This window comes from Ambystoma mexicanum, chromosome 2q, assembly GCF_040938575.1.
Source record: "Ambystoma mexicanum isolate Mex_15411 chromosome 2q, UKY_AmexF1_1, whole genome shotgun sequence".
Taxonomy (NCBI): domain Eukaryota; kingdom Metazoa; phylum Chordata; class Amphibia; order Caudata; family Ambystomatidae; genus Ambystoma; species Ambystoma mexicanum.
Genome location: NC_090924.1, coordinates 373,401,550 through 373,424,580, shown reverse-complemented (window position 1 = coordinate 373,424,580; position 23,031 = coordinate 373,401,550).

Sequence of the window (23,031 nt, the reverse complement as noted above, 5' to 3'; positions counted from 1 at the left end):
GATGCATCTGTGGTCTGAACCTGTGCCCTTTCATCTGTCCCCCCTTCCTCTGAACCCTTGTGGTACATTATGCCACCCCATGAACCCTCCCCCCATAGCCAGTTGAAAACTGGTGTGGCTGTTGCTGCTGCGGCTGCTGTCCTTGCGTGGTGGGGCTGGTTAGTACTGTCCCTTCCAGTGCGTACTTTGATCATTTTATCTGCACTAGCTTTGCTTCATCTATCTTCCTGTATTCTGCCTTTTTCTTAAGCTTCTCCTGCCATAGCCTACAATGGTGAACTATCAGAAGTTGTATTTCTGGTCATCCTCTTGCTTCCATGCCTACCAACTTCTTTAGATTTTTCTGGATGGGCTCTGGCAGCCACTGATAAAAGTATGTGATAAAATATTGCTACAGTTTCGTCCCAAGGCTCTTGAGTTTCAAGGCGCCAAAGCTCTTGAATCTCCTGAATATACTGTAAGGGTTCTTTGTCTTCCCTCATTTTCCGGGACATAATCTCCCCAATGTCCCAGGTGTCTGGATATTGTGCCCTTAATGCTAGCCATACAGCAGATCTACAGTTTGTAAACAGTGAACCATTGTGCACCATGTTCTGTGTTGTCACTCCAGGGAGCCCGCCATTTTCCATACATCATCAGCAGCGTCTCCAAGGATCACCACTACTAGTCCCTTTACATCTCCCACTGCTAACTAGTTTCCCTCTGACATCCTTTCCATCTCATAAATCCATTTCCCAGCCGCTGCACGGGTAGTCTGCACTTCACATTCTCCTTGTCTGTCTGTTTCCATGGTATATACTGAGGTGGTATCCCTCCCCTGTCCAATAATGGCATCTGTGTGATCCCCTCCTGCTCATGCGTACCTCTCATCAGTCCGATCTGTCTGTCCCCTCTCCCGCTCTCAATGCCTGCACATACGTCTATCCGTTCTAATGTGGGTACCTGGATATTGTTTTCATGCCTCCGTGTTAACCTTCCCCTAGAGCAAGCAATGGCTGTTTCCCCCTTCCTTCATCCTGGGAGTTCTCTAAGCCTGTACAGATATTTGATTGTTTCATGCAGGGTGGGTAAGTCGTTCGCCAACCATGACTGCTCATTTGCACTGCCCCCTCCTTCTCCTTCTGTATGCGCCCTAAACTATCATGACACCGATTTGTCTGACCCCATCCCTGTTGACTGGGATCGGTACTGCTCCCCACTCTCATCCCCACTGTTCTTGTCTTCATTTTCAGACACTAAACCCATGTTACTGCAGAAGTCGCCTGCAAAACTCAGTCTCCTAGTTGTCAAGTATGTGTTAGGTTTCATGCTGAGGTTGATGTCTCTCAGTTCATATCTGGTTCCTACCCCCAGACCTACAGTCCTGCTTCTTCTCTTTCTGCTGTGCTCCTGCCCCATGAGCTTGTGCTATCTGGTTCTGCTTGTCTGTCCACCCCAAGTCTCTAATTTCCCCCGTCCATTGCTCCTTGTGTCTTTACTGCCCTTATTGCTTGTTCATCCTCCTCCCTGCGTGCTCTGTCCCTTGCCAGCCTGTCCAACTGTAACTTCCTGTGTTCACTCTCAGCTAACTTGCACTTTTACCACTCAGCTATCTCTCTTTGCATTTCAAGCTCTTCTACTTCCCTTGTGTACCTGTCCCGCTGCTCCTGTTCCACTCTTTTTCTATCCTTGAGTTCCCTTTTGATCCTCTCCTCTCTTTCCCTTTCAATGCGCTCCTTTTCCTCCTCCTTCCTTTGTTCCCTTTCCTCCCACTCCAACTTCTCTTCTCATCTCCTTTGCCTGTCTTCTTGTTCTAATCTCTCCTCCCGTTGCTTCTCCCTCCTTTCTCACTTGTCCATTATCTCTGTCATATCTGATGCTTTGCTGCTTCCCTTCAGACCCTCTATTGCCTTAGTCACCCCCTCTGCCTCTCTGTCTGTTTTCCCTTCCAGTTTCAGGAGTATCTGCCCTCCTATCCACTCCTTAGTGGCTATGCTCCCGAGCCCCTCCTTCAGCCATTCTGCACCTTGCTGATTGTCTCTCGTTCAGTAGCTGACTGCCCTGTGCCCTTCGGCCCCTCCTCCTTCGTGTATGGTGGAGGCTTCTATGTCGGATTTGAATACCCCTCTGGTGCCCTGTGTACATCCCTTGCTCGTCATCTGTGTCATCATATACTACGCTCAGAGGGACATGGCATGTGGAGGAGCATAGGGTATGATATCATATGATATGGCATTTATAACGTGCCTATACGCAAGTGTCTTAAGGCGCGACAAGGCAAGGAAGGAGGGACAGAGGGAAAACAGACAACGATCCTACTAGGCCAGGTGTCATTCAGATCACGCAATTGCATGGGACAGGGAAGGAAGGAAATTGCAGTACATGGGATAAAAGAATAATAAACCATAAGTAAAGTATGGCCGGCTGGTGGCAAGTGCAAAGGTAAGTGCAGACATCAGGTGTCAAGCGCTGGTAGTGGGACTGTAGGGATACAGAAAACAGTCCCCAAGTGCAGGGGTTGCCAGAAAGGCAGTGCAAGTGTGCGACTGGCGGGGACAGGGACCTCGGCCTGAGATCAGAGGGTGACCAGGTAACCAGTGCAGTTTCAGTTTCAGCCCAGAGGTCAGCAGGGGAGGAGAGAAAAAGCATAAGCAAAGAGAAAGGTTTTGAGGTGCTTCCGGAACCGGAGATGATTCTCCTCAAGTTTCAGGGAGGCTGTTCCAGAGGAAGGCCCCACCCGAGGAAAGAGATCTCCCACTAACTCGTTGCTTGGAGAAGCGAATCACCCTGAGGGAGTTGGAGGCGGATTAGCAAAGAGGTCGAGAAGGAAGATATTTAGGAAGAGAGAGCTGAAGGTATTGAGGCCCCAGGCCCCAGAAGGCTTTGTGGGGACAATGCAGAGGATTTTTAACTTAATACTCACAGCCCCTGGGAGCCAGTGCAGAGATTTCAGTCCTGGAGAGATACGATCCCTGGGCTTGAGGCCAAGGACAAGTCTCGCAGTCCTAGTCTGGATTAGTTGCAGAGGGCGGAGAGTAGAAGCAGGCAGATATAGAAAGAGGCTGTTGCAATAGTCCAGCCTAGAGAGAACCAGAGCTCTGGAAACAGTGAGCTTCGGGGGGAAGGAGAGGAAAGGAAGAATACCTCTTAGGAGGTGCAGCTGGTAGTGTTACTTTTTAGAGACATCAGAGATGTGAGGAGAGAAGGGGCGTGTGGAGTCGAAGATGATCCCAAGGTTTTTAGCCTAACAGTTTGGAGCAGGAAGAGGGCCAAGAGAGGCCAGCCAGAGAGTGACAGGAAAGGGTGCGTCCCTGCCTTCTTCTCCTCCTGCTGGCTCAACATCCACTGGCGCCTAGCTGCATCCTCCTCGCACTCCTGGAACATGCACCACAACTCTAATATATGGCCATGCATTTTTTTAACTTCTTCCCCTTATAGGTACCTTATATATGTGTCAGTAGTGATTGCTGCACATCTTTGGAGAAACTTCCACAAAGTGGTCACCATTTAGTCAACTTTTTCTTACAAAGTTTGGACCATTCTATGCTATATTTGCAAACCTTCTCCCTATAGGGGCGGAGTGTCTTACACAAGTGCTGAAGGGGTGTTTGTCCCTGTGCTCGCCTTGGTACAGGTTTTGTGCCTTAACTTGACCTAAAGTCGAGGGTTTCGACAATCCGCCATTCAGGGAGAAAGGTGAAATATAATGACAATACTTTTCTGGGTACTACGATCCTCTCTTGCTCCACAACTTCTGAGGTGTGCTCCGTGCACCGCCCCCCCCCCCTTCACAGCCACTGCCTTCTCACGCACAACCACAATCTTTTGCATGTGCTTTCCATGCACCGCCACTTGTTCACCTCATCTGCCAATCCCAATTTTCCAATACTAGTTGCTCACCGTCACATGCGCTCCATGTCCTAAGTGCAAACCTATGGGTGACATCACCTATTTACTAAACAAGGTAGTGCTAAGAAAAATCAAATACTGTGCACACACTGTAATAGTCCATTACTCCCAACAACACAACAACCCCACAGCTGTCTTCCCGTCTCAAGCCAGAGTATGCCAATATTGTCTTGTGGTCAAACGGTACCTGCTGCATTGCCTAGCGTGCAAAATGTCTCACTCCAGGAGACTTAACCAGTCAACTCAACTTCCGCAATGTAGTCCAGCTTTCCTTACTAACCCTTACGGGGATACTGTGATCTTTTACCCGAGCTGAAGTGCCCATCGCAAGGGAAACAACTCTTTATATATCTTCTGTCATCGTTGCCTTTCAGTCAATAGTCTAGGTTATTCACAAGAACCTTTTACCTAGAACATAGAAAAGGGACTTCTATTTCTGCTCCTGTCACTACTAACTCTGACAATGCTAGACAATACTTTGACAATACTGAACAATACTGAACAATACTAAACAATACTCCACAATATTCAATAGCCTCCCTCACACCCACTGTTTCCGTTTGACTGGTTCAATACTTACACTCCGTGCTCTGCTGGCGCTGCTTGGCTGCCGACTCCTCCAGTTGGTGCTCACTGTCCCGTCCCAGTCTGCCTGGACTCCTCGCTGACTTCAGGCAGGATGATTTCCAAAGGTCTCCTGATGGCCTTTACATGGTCACATGTTTCCCATCTTCCCGAAATATCCAAGGGTCCTCCAGCCTTTCAGTTTCTGCAGCATGTGAGACAACCTGGTTTCAGGCTGGCGTAGCCAACCATTGACTCTGCTACCAAGTTGTTGGGGAGAACCCCCAGCTATGCGAGAGCGATACTGGAAGTTTGCAGACTTGGAGGGTCCAACTCCCTCCCCCAGAATACACAGAGGACTCAGTCAACGGGAAGTTCAAACTTCGGTTTGTTACAGCCAAAACCAACAGGGATCAATACAAGAACTCAGAAAGATTCCAGCATGCCACACAGTAAATGGCGCGCAGGCCACTTTTGCAAAACACATTACTGCTCTGTCATTACGTGGGCCTCTCTCCACAGAGTGGGATTGGCCGTCTGGAGCATAATAACCTATAGGGTACATATACATGTTATTCTACTGTTTGTTCCATGTCAGGCGGCTGCCCTGTTCCTTCCCAATTCACTATAACATTGTTGCAGAGTTATGGACTTACCATTGGTTCTTGCCTGTTGATACCATTGGTTCTAGCATGTTGCTACCCACCCCAAGGGTACTAAACTGTGATTGGCTAGCACTGACGCCCCCAAGCCTGGGACACGAAATGGTTCTCAGCTCACTGTGTACCTTCTCAAGGTGATGAGAATGATTATTTGTCTGTATTGTATCTTGTGTGCACCACCTTTGCCTTATGAAATATTCTCCTGTTCAGCGCAACACATGTTGCATACTGACTGCAGTCGGTGTCTGTCTGCCTGGGATCGACTCTCCTTTCTCACCATTGATCACTGTCCATTGTCTGCTTCGGCTGCATCATGTATTTGGAGACAACAAAATTGTGCCCTGCAGCTTTGAATTATGAGGATTATATTCCCTTTTTCTGCAGCTGGCCCCTTTGTCATCTAGGTATTGCAATGTCTTCCGTATCTCTTGACCTTGGCTGTGGGTCCTGTCTCACTCGTCTTGCTCTCTGTCCAGCCTGAATCAGCTCAATTCATCCCTTGCTCAGTAGCCTGAGGCCTGCTGTTATTTTCCTAAACCTTATAATGCAGTTTCTACATCATCCACGCTACACTATATGCTCCATTGGTTAGTCACACTTGGCTCTGCCAGGTCCCATAGGTGCTCTTGCAGTTCCATAGGGCTATTTTGCTTTAAGCAACTGCAAGATTTGCACAGGATCCCCTCTCCTTTAACTATAGACTGTATGATTTGGTTCTTCATGTATTTGAGTGTGTGTTTGTGTCCCGAAGTGAGAATGCTACGTGTGCTTCATGTCTAATGCTGCTATGTCGTGGTGTCTCTAGTGACGTCAGCAACATGGCTTCTTGACGCTTTAGTCCAGGCTGTCCATATAGGTGTCTCTCAATGTATTTCTCAACCATTGGTGCACTTGTGATTCGTCCAAAATAGAATCGGTGATTGCAGTGTTTTCTGGCCTTCGGTCTTGGCATGAACTTGATGGGAAGGGGGGTGGTGGCAGGATCCCCACTCCCTCTTCAAGGGATTAAAGCAACATAAAGGAATTGCAAACAAAGGTGGCATACAAATACAGCACAACAGAGGAGAAGGTCACACAAGTCCGGAAGCAATGACAGTAACGTTTACTTCAGAAAGGAATATTAACAGTGTCTAAAACTGGTACTGACATTCTCTTTGTAGCTTCTTTCATGCCACAAACATTCCCTCAGCATACCCATGGAATTCTATGGGCATCTGCTGGCAACATGATGACTGACAGCATAATTTTGAGGGAGCCAGCAGTGCAGGGGTTACGTGCCTTTTAGCCCCACCAGCGGTTGAACCAGGTATGTGCATGCAGTCTGATCATAGGCATTGACCCTGTGTGAGAGGTCGAACTCCGGCTTGTGGTCTAGACAGAGTTCGAGAACTGCTATAATTCCACAGGCCAATTGGGAGCCACGAATCATAGTAGAAGGATGCGCGTGGCCCCACAATTTAACAAGTAACTCCACCTGGGTACAGTTTTATCAGGAAACATCGGGAGAGTGGGTCCGGAGGCGGAATTGCCATTATATGTAAGGAAGAACTAGGTATCTATGAGCTCAAGACAGTTTGTGAAGACTGTGAAATGCTGCATGTGAAATTGATTCTCAATTTTAACTTCAGTATACATTTCATATTGATCTATAGGCCACTTGGAGATCCGGGAAACTTTAATGAAAATCTCATAAATGTGTTATCCCCTTGCAATCGACTAACTAAGCTATTGTATTGCTAGGAGATTTGGACCTTTAGAAGGGGAATATGAAGGACAAGAAAGCATTAGAGCTAGAAAAATATTTAAAAATGATAATATCACTATTTTTAATACCGAACCAACACATATAAAGGGAAATACTCTCGACTGGGTGGGGAGTAGTAATGTTACTCTGACAGAGGTTGTCACCAAACCATGTATGTGGTGAATCACTCATCTATATCCTGTCACATACAACTCCCGAAACCTATAAAAGTACAGTATGAACTTCCGTGCAAAATCCAATGTCGGAATTACCGGACCATTGCTGCTGTCAAACTGACAGACTTTATAAATAAAGTGATGGAGGAAAGAGATGATCTAGATGACCCAGACATGCTAGTGACTCAATACAATAAGAATTTGAGGATCATGCTTGATACTTTGGCCCTGTTGAAAACACAAAATGTTAGCGACACCCCTAACAATAAAAAATGGTTCTCCCCGGCCTTAGCTCACCTAAAAGCATGTAAAAGGCAGGCAGAACACATAATAATAATAATAATAATAATAATAATAATAATAATAATAATAATAATAATAATATTAATAATAATAATCATAATAATATGCCTGGACGAAAGACAGATAGAACTCCTGACAAAAAAAATCTATCGAAATCTAGGGAAAGAGTTTAAAGAAAAAATAATCAAACCAAAAAGAAACTATTTAAATGGCTGTATTGGCTCAGCAGAGAACCAAACTAAAGAACTTTTAAAAATTGTTTAGATCTTGGGAGAAGCCAAAAGCCTTAAATCAAATCATTAAACCTACAAAACAAGACTCTATCCATGCTCAAAAAGCTTTTGCAGAGAAACTCTTGCGTGCTCAAACGAAGATTAAGGAAGAGCTGGACAAGCAGAAACTCATTGAGGTAGATAGAAATAGGAGCATGGAAAAAACTATTTATAACAATATGGAAAATAATGCAGAGGATCATATCCCAAGGCTATCAAATTAGGGCTTTGGGTTTTCTAGGATGACTATTGTAGACACTGTAAAGATACTGAAAACAATGCATCCCACTAGTTGTCCAGGAGAACTTCTCCCATCCAAATTGATTTTAGAACATAAAGACATATTTGCCCTGTTTTTATGTAGGTTTGTCAAAGCCACTTTTAATTCTGGTAAGATCCCACATGTTCTTAAAGAAGTGGCAGTGACTCCTCTCTAAAAAAAAGAAGGCCTAGATCCTACGGATGTGGCTAAAATGCACCCCATCACATATACTTTATTCTTGTTAATATTCATAGATAAAGCCATTACTATGCAGCTCCAACTAAACCTGGAAGCGGCCAGTGTTTTCACAAGAAACAATCAGATTTTCGACACTACCATGGGACAGAAAGCGCACTGTTGTATCTCCAGACGCAAACGTTAACCATGTTGGAGAAGAGCAGATTGGGCCTACTGGTATTATTGGATTTATCAGCAGCGTTCGATCTGCTCGATCATAAAATACTGTTGGACAGATTTCACCTTGTGGGTGGCCTTTCTGAAAATGCCATTAGATGGCTAAAATCTTTCTTGGAAGGCCATATGTCAAGGGTTTATTGGGGTGAATCATCATCAGACCTAGAAACCATTCTTTGTGGAGTCCCTCAGGGGGCTTGTCTGTCCCCCCTGCTTTTTAATATATACATTGTCCCTTTATGCAAGAAATTGGAAAAACTCAGCTTCTTTTTTGCCACTTACGTCGATGACTTCCAACTCCTAGTGGAGTTGAGTGGAACTTATAAATCAGATCAAGATAAGGTAAATCAGGCCTACCAATGTATACAAAGCTTGATGTCACACAACTGGTTGTTTTTAAATGCTACAAAAAAAACAGAACTGATGATCTACGCTCACAACACTCCACAGACACTTTGGACCAAACATTTGAACATTTTAAGATCAAAGGTAGCCAGATAAAAGTGGCATCTAAGGGAGAAACACTTGGTTCTTATATGGGGGCAAGTTTGGACGCAGGGGCCCATGTAGAAGCAATCATAAGAAGTACTAACTACCAACTTAAAGGTTTAAGCAAGGTGGCTCCATTAGTCTCTAAAAATAACCGGACCAAATTAGTTAGGGCCATAATACTTCCAAGTGTGGATTATTGCAATGCTTTATTGTGTGCAGCCAATAAAGATAATATTAAGAAATTGCAAAAGGTTCAAAATGCAGCAGCTTGAGTAGTCCATCAAATGGGCTCACACAAACCTACCTCTGCAGCACGGAGGGAGCTACATTGGCTCCCAGTTTCCACACAAATCTCTTTTAAGGTATTGACAGTCTGCCATAAATGCATCTTCGGACTCTGCCCTCAATACTTTAAAGAAAAGGTAGAGATTCAACAGCCAAACAGAAACCTTTGATCCGCACAGGCTTCCTATCTCAAGGTTGACCGGATAAAAAGACTCTGGGGAAATGGATGGGTTTTCCCGTTTCAGGCAGCCAAGATCTGGAACAATGTGCCAGAGAGCCTCCGTAAGGAAGGAGATCATTTGCTCTTTAGAAAACTGTTGAAAACTAGATTGTTCGGGTGAAAGTACCATCACACCATCTGCGTCCTCTCTGTATAGCACCTGGATGCCCTCGGGCTTTGGTGTTCAAGAAGTGAAATAATACGATTCCAAGATGGCCGCCGACACCAGGTAGACGTGTGTCGATGGCGCTCCAGAACCTCCAACTCACTTAAGCGGTTCCACCACCCCTTATGAGCTGAGGAACTCAGGAAAACAGTGGCCGGCGCCCCCCCGTTCCTCCGACCACCCGCAGCTGCTATATCACCCAGCAGGAGAAGGGGAAACAACCGTGGCGCGCATCGGAGGCCCGCAGGTGAAAGGAGACGCATCAGGCCTACTGGTGTGGGCAGGAGAGGGGGGTGCTCCAGGCGGGACGAGATCGCAGCCCCGTCCCTGTTCTCACGCTGGGGAACGGACAGAGTGGCGCGCCCTCGGGGAAGCAGACGTGCTCTTGACCGCACAGCACCGACCATCGGGCGGGCGCGGCTGGCTGAGCCGGGGAGGAGGAGGAGACCCCGGGAAAGGAGGTACCTTCGGGACACACCGGAGGAGCTGCTATCGGCCCGGCGGCGGAGCCTCGGATCGGAGGTCCACGGGGGCCGGGAGCATGCCGGGGGGCCCGCGTAAGTCCTTTAGAGCCGTGGCAAGCTCCGAGCTCCGGGCAGGAACCCTGGCCCGTGAAGTGGAGTACGGCCCCGGGCGGCGAGTGGATACTACCAGAGCAGTGCGGTGAGCGGCGAGGGGAGCGGGGCCCGGGTGACATCTATGCTGGGCTGCTGGGCTGGCGTCGGTGCCCCGCGCGGCCCCACGGAGGAATTGCCCTATTACACGCAACCCCAACAGGCCCCAAGGCAACGTTAAGCGCTGCAAGGCCGGGAATTCAGGCCTGGTCAGGAACAGCGAGGCAAGGAACTCAGATCCGGTCAGGAGTAACTCGCTGGGGAGGCACGGGCAGGATCAAAGGGACCCCCCAGCCCCCAAGCCACAATTATGGCAGCTAAAAACAAGGGCAAGGCAAATAAGAGCGGCCAGTCACAGCCGGACGCCTCAGGCCTCATCATGGCCCTCTGGGCAAGCAAGGACGCAGCCGAGGAACGCAGGGCCACACAGGGAGGAAGAATGGAGCAGGAGCACGCGGAGACCCTGGAAGCGTCCACTCAGATCTCACGCCAGGACCTGCACGGGGAGCTGCTTTCATTCCAAACTTCTTTGGGGAAAACCTTTCAAGAGCAATTTCAATTAATGAGGTCCGACATCAATCAGGCGCTGGCCGAAATCAAGCAGGAAGTGGGTCAACTGGGGGAGAAAACGGACATAGTCGAAAAAGGCCTGCAGGAGATAGGCAGAGAGGCCACGGAGAACAGTGAAGCTATCGAGAGGCTCGACACGGCAACGCAGAACTTGGAAATAAGAATGGAAGACATGGAAAACAGGTCTCGGCGGATCAACATCAGGTTGAAGCTCCTGCCGGAGACGGTGCAAGATAGGGACCTGAAGGAAACGATTCAAGGAATTTTTGCGGAGCTACTGGGCGAGTCTTCACCTGATCGGATCGAATTGGACAGGGTTCACGGAGTGGGCTTCCTCAATAGGAACCCGAAGTCTAGGCCGCAGGACGTGCTAGCAGCGTTTACAAGATATGCTCAAAAAGAGGCAGTACTCAAGGCCGCTAGACAAAAAGAGCCGATATCCTTTAACGACCAACGTATTGAACTGTACCAGGATCTCGCCAGCTGTACCTTGCTCAAGAGGCGACAATGGAGCCCCCTCACCCTGAAGCTCAAAGAAAAGGGGATTAGATATAAGTGGACCTTCCCTTTTGGACTTGTCTTTGATTGGGCTGGTTCTCAGAAGTGGATAACCACGATGCAGGAAGGAGCGGACCTACTTCAACTTGAACTGGATCAAGAACTGTTCGGGGAATCGAGGGTGGCGGGCCTGAGAGGCTCCTCGGAGGTGGGAAGTGGTGTCAGAACCAGGCCATGGGAATGGTCACTGGTCAGTGAGAGGAAAAGGAGGATGCCCGTGTGGCGGATGCCCCACGGAAAGGGAGATGATGCGGAGCCAGCGGCGGTGGAGTGAGCTGGACCAGAGGATAACTAATCGGGTACTTGAATAATCTCAGGGGGTGGTGGACACAAAGGCTGTTTTGATTATAAGGAGGGCAGAGGATGCTAAGAGCAAACATCATGGGATCACCAAGGGCGAGGAAGCCTAGGCGGGGGAGGGAGGCGGGTGGACCAAGTTTTAAGGTCACTAGAGGTTGAGAGGGGGGCAGGGGAGAAGAGGGGGAGGGATACTCAGGTGCTGCACGAGGGGCGAACTAGAAGTGATCCACGCACCCGGGTAACAGACATGGGGCAAATGAGTGGGGAGCTGTTGGGGGGGTCTTGAACGGTGGGGACAAGTGTCTAATTACAATTCAAGTGGGTAACGCATAATGTTAGGGGCCTAAATACCCCGCTGAAAAGGAAAAAGCTGGAGCAATTTACGAAGCGGGGAAAACCGGACTTTCTGGGATTACAAGAGACACATCTGCTTCGCAAGGACCAGAGTCGCTTAAGGTTGAGAGGGTTTGATCAGGTGTTTTAGGCGTCTGGTCCCACGAAATCGGGGGGGGGTGGCGCTGGCCATTTGGGGCACGGTGAACTTCCGCTTGGAAGACACCCTAAGGGACAAGGAGGGTAGGTTTGTTGTGGTAAAAGGCACAATTGCAGAAGAGATGTATACACTAGGGGTGATTTATGCGCCCAACACAGGGCAGGACTCCTTCCTCTGCGATCTCATGGGGAACATAGGTGACTGGGCAAGAGGCCAGATAATCATAATGGGGGACCTGAATATAGCTTGGAACAAGGTCAAAGACAGGTCAGGAGGGACTAAAAGCCGTGGGGGAGGGGCGGTAGCCTCAGCGGAACTCCGGGACAAAGTGGAGAGTGTAGGGTTGAGGGATGTTTGGAGGGAATTGAAAGGGGACGAGGAGGGCTACACATTCCTTTCTGAGGTTCATGGGACCCAGTCCAGAACTGACTACATCCGGATCTCAGCCAATCTGGTGGGTAAGGTGAAAGAGATAGAGGTTGGGCCCATGGGAATAGCAGATCATAAAATATTGTCGATGCAGCTGGAACTGGGAAAGAGGAGGAGGGGGCTGTGGGGTTGGAAATACCCGGAACACCTGCTGTGGGACCCTGTTGTAAGAGAGGAGATAGAGGGCAAGATGAGAGAGTTCTTCGATAACAACAAGAGAGGGGACACGGGTGAAGATACAAGATGGGACGCATTTAAGGCCACATTGAGGGGGGAAATTATAGCAGTTAAGGCACAGAGACAGAAACAGCTACAGGCCTTGGAGTCCCGGCTAGAAGCGGAAGTTGAGGAAGCGAGAGGCAGGGTAGCGGCGAACCCCAGCAGTACTAACCAGAAGGACTACAGATTGGCAGTAGGACAATTGGGGATACTTCGGACCAAAAAAGCAGAGGGGACCTTGCTTTTTGTGAGGCAAACATTTTATGCAAGAGGGAATAAGGCGGACGCCCTGCTGCTCGCCTCCTTCAGGGAGCTGCCTCTAGAAACACAATCACGGCTCTAAACTCGGATAGGGGGGAAAGGGTTACTCGAATAGAAGATATCCAAGAGGCCATGGCCGAATTTTACGAGAACGTGTATGCTTCACAGCACCCCTGCGGCCAAGCCCAAGAGAAATTCCTGGAAAGGGTTAACCTGCGTAAAATTGAGGGGGACGCCCAGATTGGTTTACAACAAAAGATAACGGAGGAGGAGGTGAGGTGTTTATTCGGAAGCTGCCCGCAGGTAAGGCCCCTGGCCCTGATGGGTACATTGCATCCTTTTATAAGACCTTTGCGGGAGTGCTGGTTCCACACTTGACCTACCTTTTCAATACCTTTTTAGGTAGTGGGCAAATCACCCCGTCCATGAAAGAAACCAAGATCTCTGATTCTGAAGGAAGGCAAAGACCCCCTTGAAAGATCCTCCTATAGGCCAAAAGCGCTCATTAACGTAGACGCAAAAATCTACACTAAGATCCTGGCGAATAGGCTCGAGGGGCTCCTCCTGTACCTGATCCATCAGGATCAGGCGGGATTTGTGAAGGGGAGGCAGACAGCGGATAATATTAGAAGGGTGGCCCATCTGGTGGAAAAGGCGGAAAAGACTCGTACACTGCAGTACTTCTGTCCCTAGACGCTGAAAAAGCGTTCGACCGGGTGGAGTGGTCCTTCCTTTTCAAAACCATGGAAAAAATGGGGTTAGGAGGTGCTTATTTACAGATGGTCAAGGCGAACTATGAGGGCCCGCGAGCGAGGGTGATGGTTAATGGGGCTTTAACTAGATCATTCCAACTCCAAAGAGGTACAAAACAGGGATGTCCCCTATCGCCCCTGCTATATGCAGTTTACTTGGAGCCCCTCCTGCAGGCAATTTGGGAATCTGAAGGAATACAGGGAATACCGTTTGGGGGCAGGCAGCACAAGGTGGTGGCCTTTGCGGACGACATGTTGCTTGCCCTGACCAATCCCATAGAGTCGAGTATGCAATGCAGGCTACTACTCGAAGACTTCGGGGAAGCATCAGGACTACGCATTAACATGCACAAGTCCGAATTGATGGACCTAACATTGGCAAGGGAAGAGAGGGATCAGTTAAAGGGGACGACGCTCTTTGCCTGGCGACCGGGGGGAATTACGTACCTAGGGGTTAGAATCACTCCGGCTCTACGTGGATGGTATGCAGCAAACTACCCCCCACTCCTGCAAAGAATTAAAAAAGACCTCCTTAAGTGGTGGAACTTGCGGATCTCCTGCTTGGGGAGGCTAGAGGCACTTAAAATGGTTACCCTGCTGAGGCTGCTCTACCTCTTCCAAGTTATCCCTCAAGCAGTCCCGGCCAGCTTCTTCAAGGAGCTCCAGGTGATAACAAACGAGTTTATATGGGAGGGAAAAAGGGAAAGGGTGAGTAGGATGCAACTTATGGCCCCGAGAAAAGGGGGGACTAGCTCTCCCCAACTTCCGTCAATATTACGAAGCAGCCCAACTAAGGGTGATTAGGGAATGGCTGCGGGAGGGGGAAGGAAAACACTGGGTTTAGATGGACAGAGCGGTCATGCGACACAAACTGGGGGAGGTTCTGTGCCTACCCAGACAGCACCGTCCGGGCCATATGTACCTGAGATCGATCACCAAACTAGTTGCAGACAATTGGGACAGACTGGTCCAACGGAAGGAAATTACAACCTACCCGGGAGGGAGGATGCCGTTGGATGCGGGACATGTTTATAGGAGGGGCGATCAGTTATTTTGTAGATTGTAAAAGGGATTTCGCACTGGGGGAAGGTGAACGGTTGAGATACTCACAGCTGCGACACTGGCTTCTATACCCCATAAACAAGGAGGCGGCCACTAGATCACCAACCCTTTTTGAGAAATTCTTGATGACCAACGACGGCTCGAAAGGCCTTATATCGCAGCTTTATAAGATCTTGGATGAGGCTACCCCGAGGCCGCAATGGACATATATGGGAAGGTGGGAAAAATTCTGGGCAGGGAAATAGACAAGACAGAGTGGGAAAATCTATGGAGGAAGATCCCCAAGCTAGCCAGAGCCTCACAAACCCGGGAGGCCTGGTATAAGATATTATATGGGTGGCACTATACTCCAGCTCGGCTGCGCAGGATCTACCCGGACTCGTCGGGAACTTGCTGGAGGGGATGCGGCCAGGAGGGCACTGCGGAACATATTTGGTGGCGATGCCCAAAAATAGTCCCGTTCTGGGGAGACATCAGGCAGGCGATGGAACAAGTGTTTGGGGCAGAGGGAGGCATACCCCCGGAATGGTCACTATTAGGCTTGAGGCCAGCAGAAGGGCCGGCAGGTTCGAGGGGCAGGGAAAGAGCGAGGGTGATGCTCACTCTGGCAGCAATGAGAATCATAGCCCAGAGATGGAAGAGCTCGAACATACCAATGTTTCAAGACTGGCTGCGCAAAGTCTGGGAGATAGTAGCGATGGAATGGGCCTCCTATGAACAATGAACAATGAACAATACAATACAAAACTTTGCGGACGAGTGGGGTGAGGTCCTTTCCTTTCTCAGAGATGATTTCAGGATCGGGTGGTGCCCGCAACGGCTAAGACTTCTGGATCTGGAATAACCCCGACTAGACACTTTGTGGTGACAGGGAGCTACGGAGACTTTGGAACAGCACCAGGGGGAGGGGGGAAGGGAGGGGGGAGGAAGTTAAGGGTATTGTTAAAGTTGTTGAAAAATTCAATAAAGAGAATTTAAAAAAAAAAAAAGAAGTGAAATAATATAACATAACAAGGAGTTGCAGAAGCTCATCAGAAGCAACACATTTCCATTTCCTTAAATATGTGACAGACCCTACACAACGCCCAGCACAGTTCCTGTTCCATTCAGGGTTTTGCTAGCCTGTAAGAGGTTGCTTTACAGAGCAGGTTTACAATTGGTGCTGGTAAGAGGTGCTTTTTGCAAAGGTGTATGTTACTTACCTCATGTGTGTTGCCCCATTGTTTTTTGTCTCTTTTTGTTTGCTTGTGTGTTTGTTAGGATACCTTTGTCTTCATTCCTTTGTGACACTTCACATTTGAAAAAAGTAAACACACAGATTTCCCCTGCTCTTTCTCCTGTTCCTTAGCTTTCCCTGTAAAACTTAAAAAGTGTACTGATATATCGATTAACTCCTGCTCTTTAGACACCTTCTCAGTCGTTTGGTACCCAAACATCCACCCCAAATCTTTTCATCATCTGCAAATCCTTCTCAATTCTTTGTGAGTCCCAAGCACTTTCACTTGGTTTTAGTCACCATTATTTTGGTCTTAGGTTGCTAGCTTAAAAACTTGAAGCTTGAAACACCAAAGTTTGAAAATTAAATTGACGAAATGAACGTTAAAATATGTACATTTTTGTTAAGTATTTGCATTGATATTCCTTTAAATTCTACATTTTAATTTTGAAATATTTATTTTCTTTGTTCATCGCATTTGTTTATGTTATATCCATATATTTAAGTAGCTTTTTCTTCTGTTTCCTTCCTGAAGTCTCCTTTATGTAGCCTCTCCCCTATTTCAAATTCCTATTCTTTCCCAGAGGTATCTCTTTTAAATAAAAAAAAAATACTTTTTTTTAATAACCGGGGCGCTTATTGAAACTGTGCCAGTCAACGCTGCCCCTGAGCTATCTTAGTGGTTTTTCAAAGATATAATCCTTTGACATCCGATCTTTTGCCAGGAAGAAAATGTATCCTCTTTTGCATTAAACTGTGTACCTCTACTCTTTCTTTAAAACAGTGTTTCTTTTAAAATATAAAATGTGTTAGAACACCTCCATTTACCCCATGCAGACATGTGGACTTATTCCTCCTGTTTATCTTGAGTGGTTGCTTCCTGTTGTGAACTTTGTGTCACTTTTTATTCAAACTTATGTGTTTTAAACTTTTTCTGAACGTTTATTTTTACAAAGTTCTATTTTGGAATTTAACAAAACTAGACACTCATTGTTTCTATTTGTCCTTTTATGTTGTTAATGCATTTGTAAGTGCATTATTTAGTGTCTACTTGTGAGTCTATTTGAGAGGGTCATAAAATGAGACAGCAGGGTTGGAGGCACACTCGCTTTGGAGGTCATGGTGCATACAACTAGGTACATATCCCATCCAAGAACAAGGAGGTGGCTCAGCTGCTGGGAAAGGTCAGAGAGCCAATATTAGCTGTGGGGCCAGGAGGCTCACATTTCAGCAAGCAAATGGTTGAAAGTATGGACAGCGACACCACACGCCAAAGCCTCCACTTGCTCCAAATTCAAATTGCCGTTAAAGCCTCTTTCCACGGCATACTGGAGCAGATCTAGTAGCATCACCCACTATGAAAACTGTGTGTAACATCATCTCTGCCAGCCTCACTACACAGAGTAATGAAACTAAATATAGATGCTCTTTCCTCTGACGCACACTCTGACCACCTGATTGGACAATTTCCACAGTCGCATTTCCATTGGCCAGCATGGTGAGAAACCAAGATTGTGGCATGTGCGCTCTCCATGTAACACTAGCAGTTCTGTATAACAGTCCCCTGCTTACACACCACGCCCAGAAACATTGTTGCTCAATCCCTCAGCCTCCACAGTCCCATTTCCATGGCCACCAGCCAAAAAATACCCAGATGAGGATTTTGTGCTGCGTGCGTGCCTGGGGGAAGAAATGTCAATCGGGGTAAGGGCTTTCGTTTGTACGGGTGGCTCTGAAAGAGCCCTTGCAGGGTTTTTTTGTTGGTATTATCTGCTTCCACACAAAGAGCTTGTTTTTGGTTTCATACAGTTGTGTGTTTTCTTTTCATCCTCAGAATCTGATAGGAACCTTTTGAGTGCATCTTGGAGATGAGCGAACAAAACAGCATTACCAATGGACGACAACGAAATGCCATTTGATTGGAAGAACTCAGCATTTGCAGAACTAATGATGTCATTGTTAGAGAAAAATATGTCACGAGTGGACATAAAATCAGACATGCTTCTGTTAATCAGAAACCTTCCAGTTTCTGGCTGGGCACAACAGCCAATACGAGTGGTCCAAACTGTTGTTGGTGGTATGGCAGACAAAACCACCTAGGCAGTGGGAAAAAGCCTCTTCACTGCATTCATCAGCCTCTTGAGTCGACGGAGCAAACGTAAAGAAGACACGTAACCCAATTGCAACCCAACACAGTGCATGACGACAACATGCACAATAGCGGAACTGGCCTGTGCAAAGTGAATGCATGTCGGCTTACCTGAGGTCATCGACAGTGCACCACAATGCGTCTACTGCTTCCAAACCAAAATTGCCATGAAAGTTTCTTTCCTGGGCATACCTGTGTAGATCTATCACAAAGACATCACCCAAAGTCAACACAATTGGCCTCATTACGACCCGTGCGGTAACCATGGTGCTAGTAGCGCCATGGTTGCCACCGGTATTTTACCGATTCTGCGGTTTGCGGGGCAGTAATTCCCCATTCACCATTGGCCCTTCCCCATTCCCATTTTTGCCCCCATAGGTCTCAATGGAAATGGGGAAGGCGGTAGTTACGGTACCGCAAATTGCGGTACCGTAATTACCTCCAAGGTCCCTTTGCGGGTCCAATCCTTAACAGCCGTTAAGGTAGGGACCCGCAAAGGGACCTCGTAATTAGGCAGTAAGGGGTTAACGGCACTGCCACCTTTTACGGCACCATTAACACCTTACCACCTGGGTCGTAATGAGGCCCAATGTGTTTCTCCATTTCAGCTGGCCTCACTACGCAGAGTAATTAATACCAGTATTATCGCCCCTTCCTGTGACCCACACCCTCAGTACCTGATTGGATAATCCCCACAGTGCCCTTTCCAATGACCAGCATGGTGAGAAGCGCAGATTGCGGCATGTGCCTTTCCCAAAGTATTGTGAGGGCCACACCCCAGTAAAGCACAAACACTCCTTCTTCCCTTTCCACTATCCTCTTCCCACCACGTCCTTTTGGGTATTGTTAAGTAGTCACACACACATCCACCAATGCTATCCAAGACGTTAGCATCTAACACTGTCAGTTCTCCACAAGACGTCATATGTACCATTACAAAATCAGCCTGCAAGTGTGCTGTTATTGGAAAGCACAGTCAAACATTGCACAATTTGTGCATGCACATTCATACATGAGCACCCATCACCACAAAAGAAAGGTATGAACATTTTTGGCATTTGGCAGTATGTTTACAACTCTGTTATAAGTGCCTCTGCACACAATGTCTGCCTATGAGTGTCCATTACGTGTTTGAAAAGCATACTGGTTTTCCTCCCATCTCCTACCATGAAGTGGCAATTTAATGGTATTTGCTTGCAACATTTTCATTTACCCATATTATACAGTGTATTAGGGAGACATGGACTCTCTTCTTTCCTTCTGACAATGCTACAAAATGTGTTCCCCACTAACCCACCTCCTACATAAATCATAAAAAGCTGGCACCAAAGCCACCACTGAATGTATCTTACCAACCTAAAGTCAGTTCCCAAAAGGTCAGTGTGTGCACGGCTGTGGTTCTTTGTATGCTGCACTATTGCCACACCCTCTTTTTAAATCTGCCAGCTTCTACTCTGCGCCCTCAGCAACTCATCCATAAGAGGACTGCGCAACTTGTCCTTGGGCTGAACGCCAGGGATCGTATCTCTGATGGAAGTATTACTATTTTTTGTCGTTCCCATGTACTTCACTTTTCCCTCCCCCTTACCATTCACTTGCACACTCTCAGTGTCACCTGACCTAGTGGGATCAATGTCTCTGTGTGGCCTCTGTGCCGCCTCCCTTTCCTTGTCACACCTTCACACGCTTGTTTGAAGCCGTACAAATACCACAGAATACCGTATCAAATCATAACATATGATACACACGCTGCATTCAGAACAACAGGATGCCTGCCACGTACCTTGTAGACTTCACAACATGGTCTTTCCACTGTAATGTATGTACTAAAAATGTCAAATGTCAGAAAGGTGATCCCACAAAAGCAGCATGGAATGTATGTAAGCAACGTTAAGCAAGTGTGTGCTGTGCATGCATACAAACAGGATGCATGCCCCTTACCTTGCACACTTTCACCATAACCTCCTACATTTTCTCTCTACAAACAGACCTGCTGCCACAGTGTTTGTGTGCACTCCACAACCAGCAACTACATTGTGCAATGGCTTAGCCTCCACAGTGCCAATGCCTTAGCTGCCATCCTGAAAAGAGCGGGATGTGGCACGTCAAATCTTCAAAGTACCTCAGAATCCGTGGAGTTACCATGCTAGGAGGGGGAGCGGGTGGGCAGGGCGGGGGGGAGGTCATTGACTGTAAAACAGGGTAGGGGATTGTGTCTTTAGTACTGTCTCTAAAAACACTTACTTTTTGGGGGGGTTTGTCGTGGTTTTGTTATGTGCGTGCGTGCATACATTTCTTTGTGTTCTCTGTTTTGCTGACTGTCTATTTGCTTCTCCTCCTGACATTTCTCTTGACTGAAAATGAACGCTTCTCTTACATTTCTACAGGATTCTCTGCAACGCTTCATGCAGAGTGGCAAACAAAACACCATTGACAATGGAGGTCAAAAATACCATTTCCTTGGAGACACTGATAATCTTGCTGTTTGTTAATGCTTTCATAGTCAGTGCAGAACATCCCAGCACTGCACATAAAGTCACACATGCTTCTGTTTATACAACATCTCCCAACCTCTGGTTGTTGACAATTTACACTGGCATGGTCCCATTCTCCTCTTGGTGTTATCGATGAGAAAATCACCTTGGCAGTGGGAAACATCTGCATCACTGCTGTCATCAACTTCTTTAGGTGCGCAAGCAAACGTGAGCACGACATGTACCTCAAATGTAGTGCTCCAAAATGCATGACCACCACATCAACAGTACAGACAGAGGCCACACATGCGCAAAGGAATTCTATGCACCCGAAACCCCACTCAAACACTGTGCCCAAATATGCCTGCACTCCTTCCAATTGAAAGTCAGTATCAAAGCCTCTTTCCACGGCATACCTGTGCAGATCGTGCACAAAGGTGTCACCAACTATCAGCACTCAGCATCTGTCCATCTCTGCCAACCTCACTGTATCGAAGTTTGGGTAAATATTTCACCGCCCCTTCCTGTGAACCACACCCTTGACACCTCATTGGAGAAACTTCACAGTTCCATTTGCGAAGGCTCTGTGCTCAGAAGGGCAGGATGTGGCACGTGCGCTTTCCCAGCTACAGCGAGGGCCAAGCCCCTGTAAAGCAGACACAATACTTCTGCCCTTTGCATTGGCATTTTTCCAACACTCCCTCATTGGCTGCTGTAAAAATGTTCAAACATGTATGCACCAATCACATTCTGAACCTCTGCATTGCACACTATCATTTCCATGCAGCACTCCATATTTACCATAAACACTCTTAGTGCATGGCCCCTTTGCTTCCAAAGCCCCTCCAGCAGAAACCTCTAAAGGATGCACTATTTCAGCATCCACAAAGATCCTGAGGCGCACCCAGTATACCTTTGGCCATGCACACAACAGTCCACCCCTGCCCACACCCAGCACAACACTATGGATCCATGCAGGCAACCATGTTGGCAGCTAACATTATGCACAAATGTAACATACATAGGTAGCGGCACTTCACCCCAACTCCCCCACACCATAAAACACCCATTCAGGAAAACAGGTCGCAATTAGCAGAATCCACAAAAATACCACTCCCTCCACCAACCCTACCCATAGCCATTCACAAAGTATTGTGTCACTGCTAACCTAACCACAACATTTTCACAAAATTGGGCCTACTTCAACAAAACTGCATACAGCCGCCTTCGGCCATGCACCCAATAGTCTAGGCCTTGAACACACCTACTGCAATGTAATGCCACCATGCATGTCACCAACTACGACAATCCACATACACACAACTGCTACCAGCACTCCTACCCAACCTATGCACCGCCATGGAGCTATGCAGCAACAAATTGCAACAGTTACCATAATGTAGAAAGAAGACACTGTCTCCTGTACCCCTGCGCACTTTCATTCACATACTATGGACATACCCACTTCCATTCACAAAGTATTGTGTCACTGCCAACCTACCCACATTCTGTTTGCAACACTGGCCCTACTCCAACCAATCTGCACACACCACACCATGCAACCACCACCTTCTACCAGATGCAGAGTCAGACATGCGTTGCTGCGGTGGGTATGCTGATGCTCTACACTCTTAAGTGCATGCCCTACAGCCTACGGCCTTCGGCCATGCACCCAATAGTCTAATCCTTCCACAGACCCACCGAAATTTAATTCACCCATGCATGCCACCATGTACCCAACTACCACATTCCATCCGCAGAGCACAGCCACCCATGCTCCCACCGAACCTTTGTCATGTGCAATTCACTCCCCTTCTGAAATTCACCTGCCACCACTCACCATGAAAGAGGTTGCCGCAAATAGGTTGCGGCAGAAGCTATCAGACTGTTACTACATCTGCCTTCAATCACCACAAAAAGTACTCGCCTGTCTAAATACCCGCAAATTGGCGCAATATGCACGAATACTGCAAGCACTCCTCTGTCTTCTTCCACCTATGTACATATTTTACATGAATCACTTCTCACTCCCCCACCTGTTCCCTCCCTTCTTGCCACCAACACGTGGCGTACAGTACATTTTCCAGACCCTTCCGCCGCATTGTCCTCTGATACACCATGCTGGTGTTTCTCAAAAAATTTTGATGCACAGCACGCTTCCCTCCAGCCAACCACCGGCCATGTCCAAAGATCTCTGAAAGCACGTCGTACCACAAGGCAATGACACTTCTGTCCGCGGAGCGAACGGGGAAATGGGTCAGCGGAGCGGACCAGATATCACACATTTTTTGGGATGTGCATTTCGGTTCTTTGCAACAAAAGTACTGGTCGGATTTCCACCCCACACACTAAAGCATACTTATTGACCCAAGCCACCGCTCCTGCCACAAATTTGGTGAAAATCCATCCAGCCATTCGGCCTGTAGTTGTGCGCAAAATCTTTCCCCATTCATTCTATAAATAGACTAACAAATAGAAAAAATAAA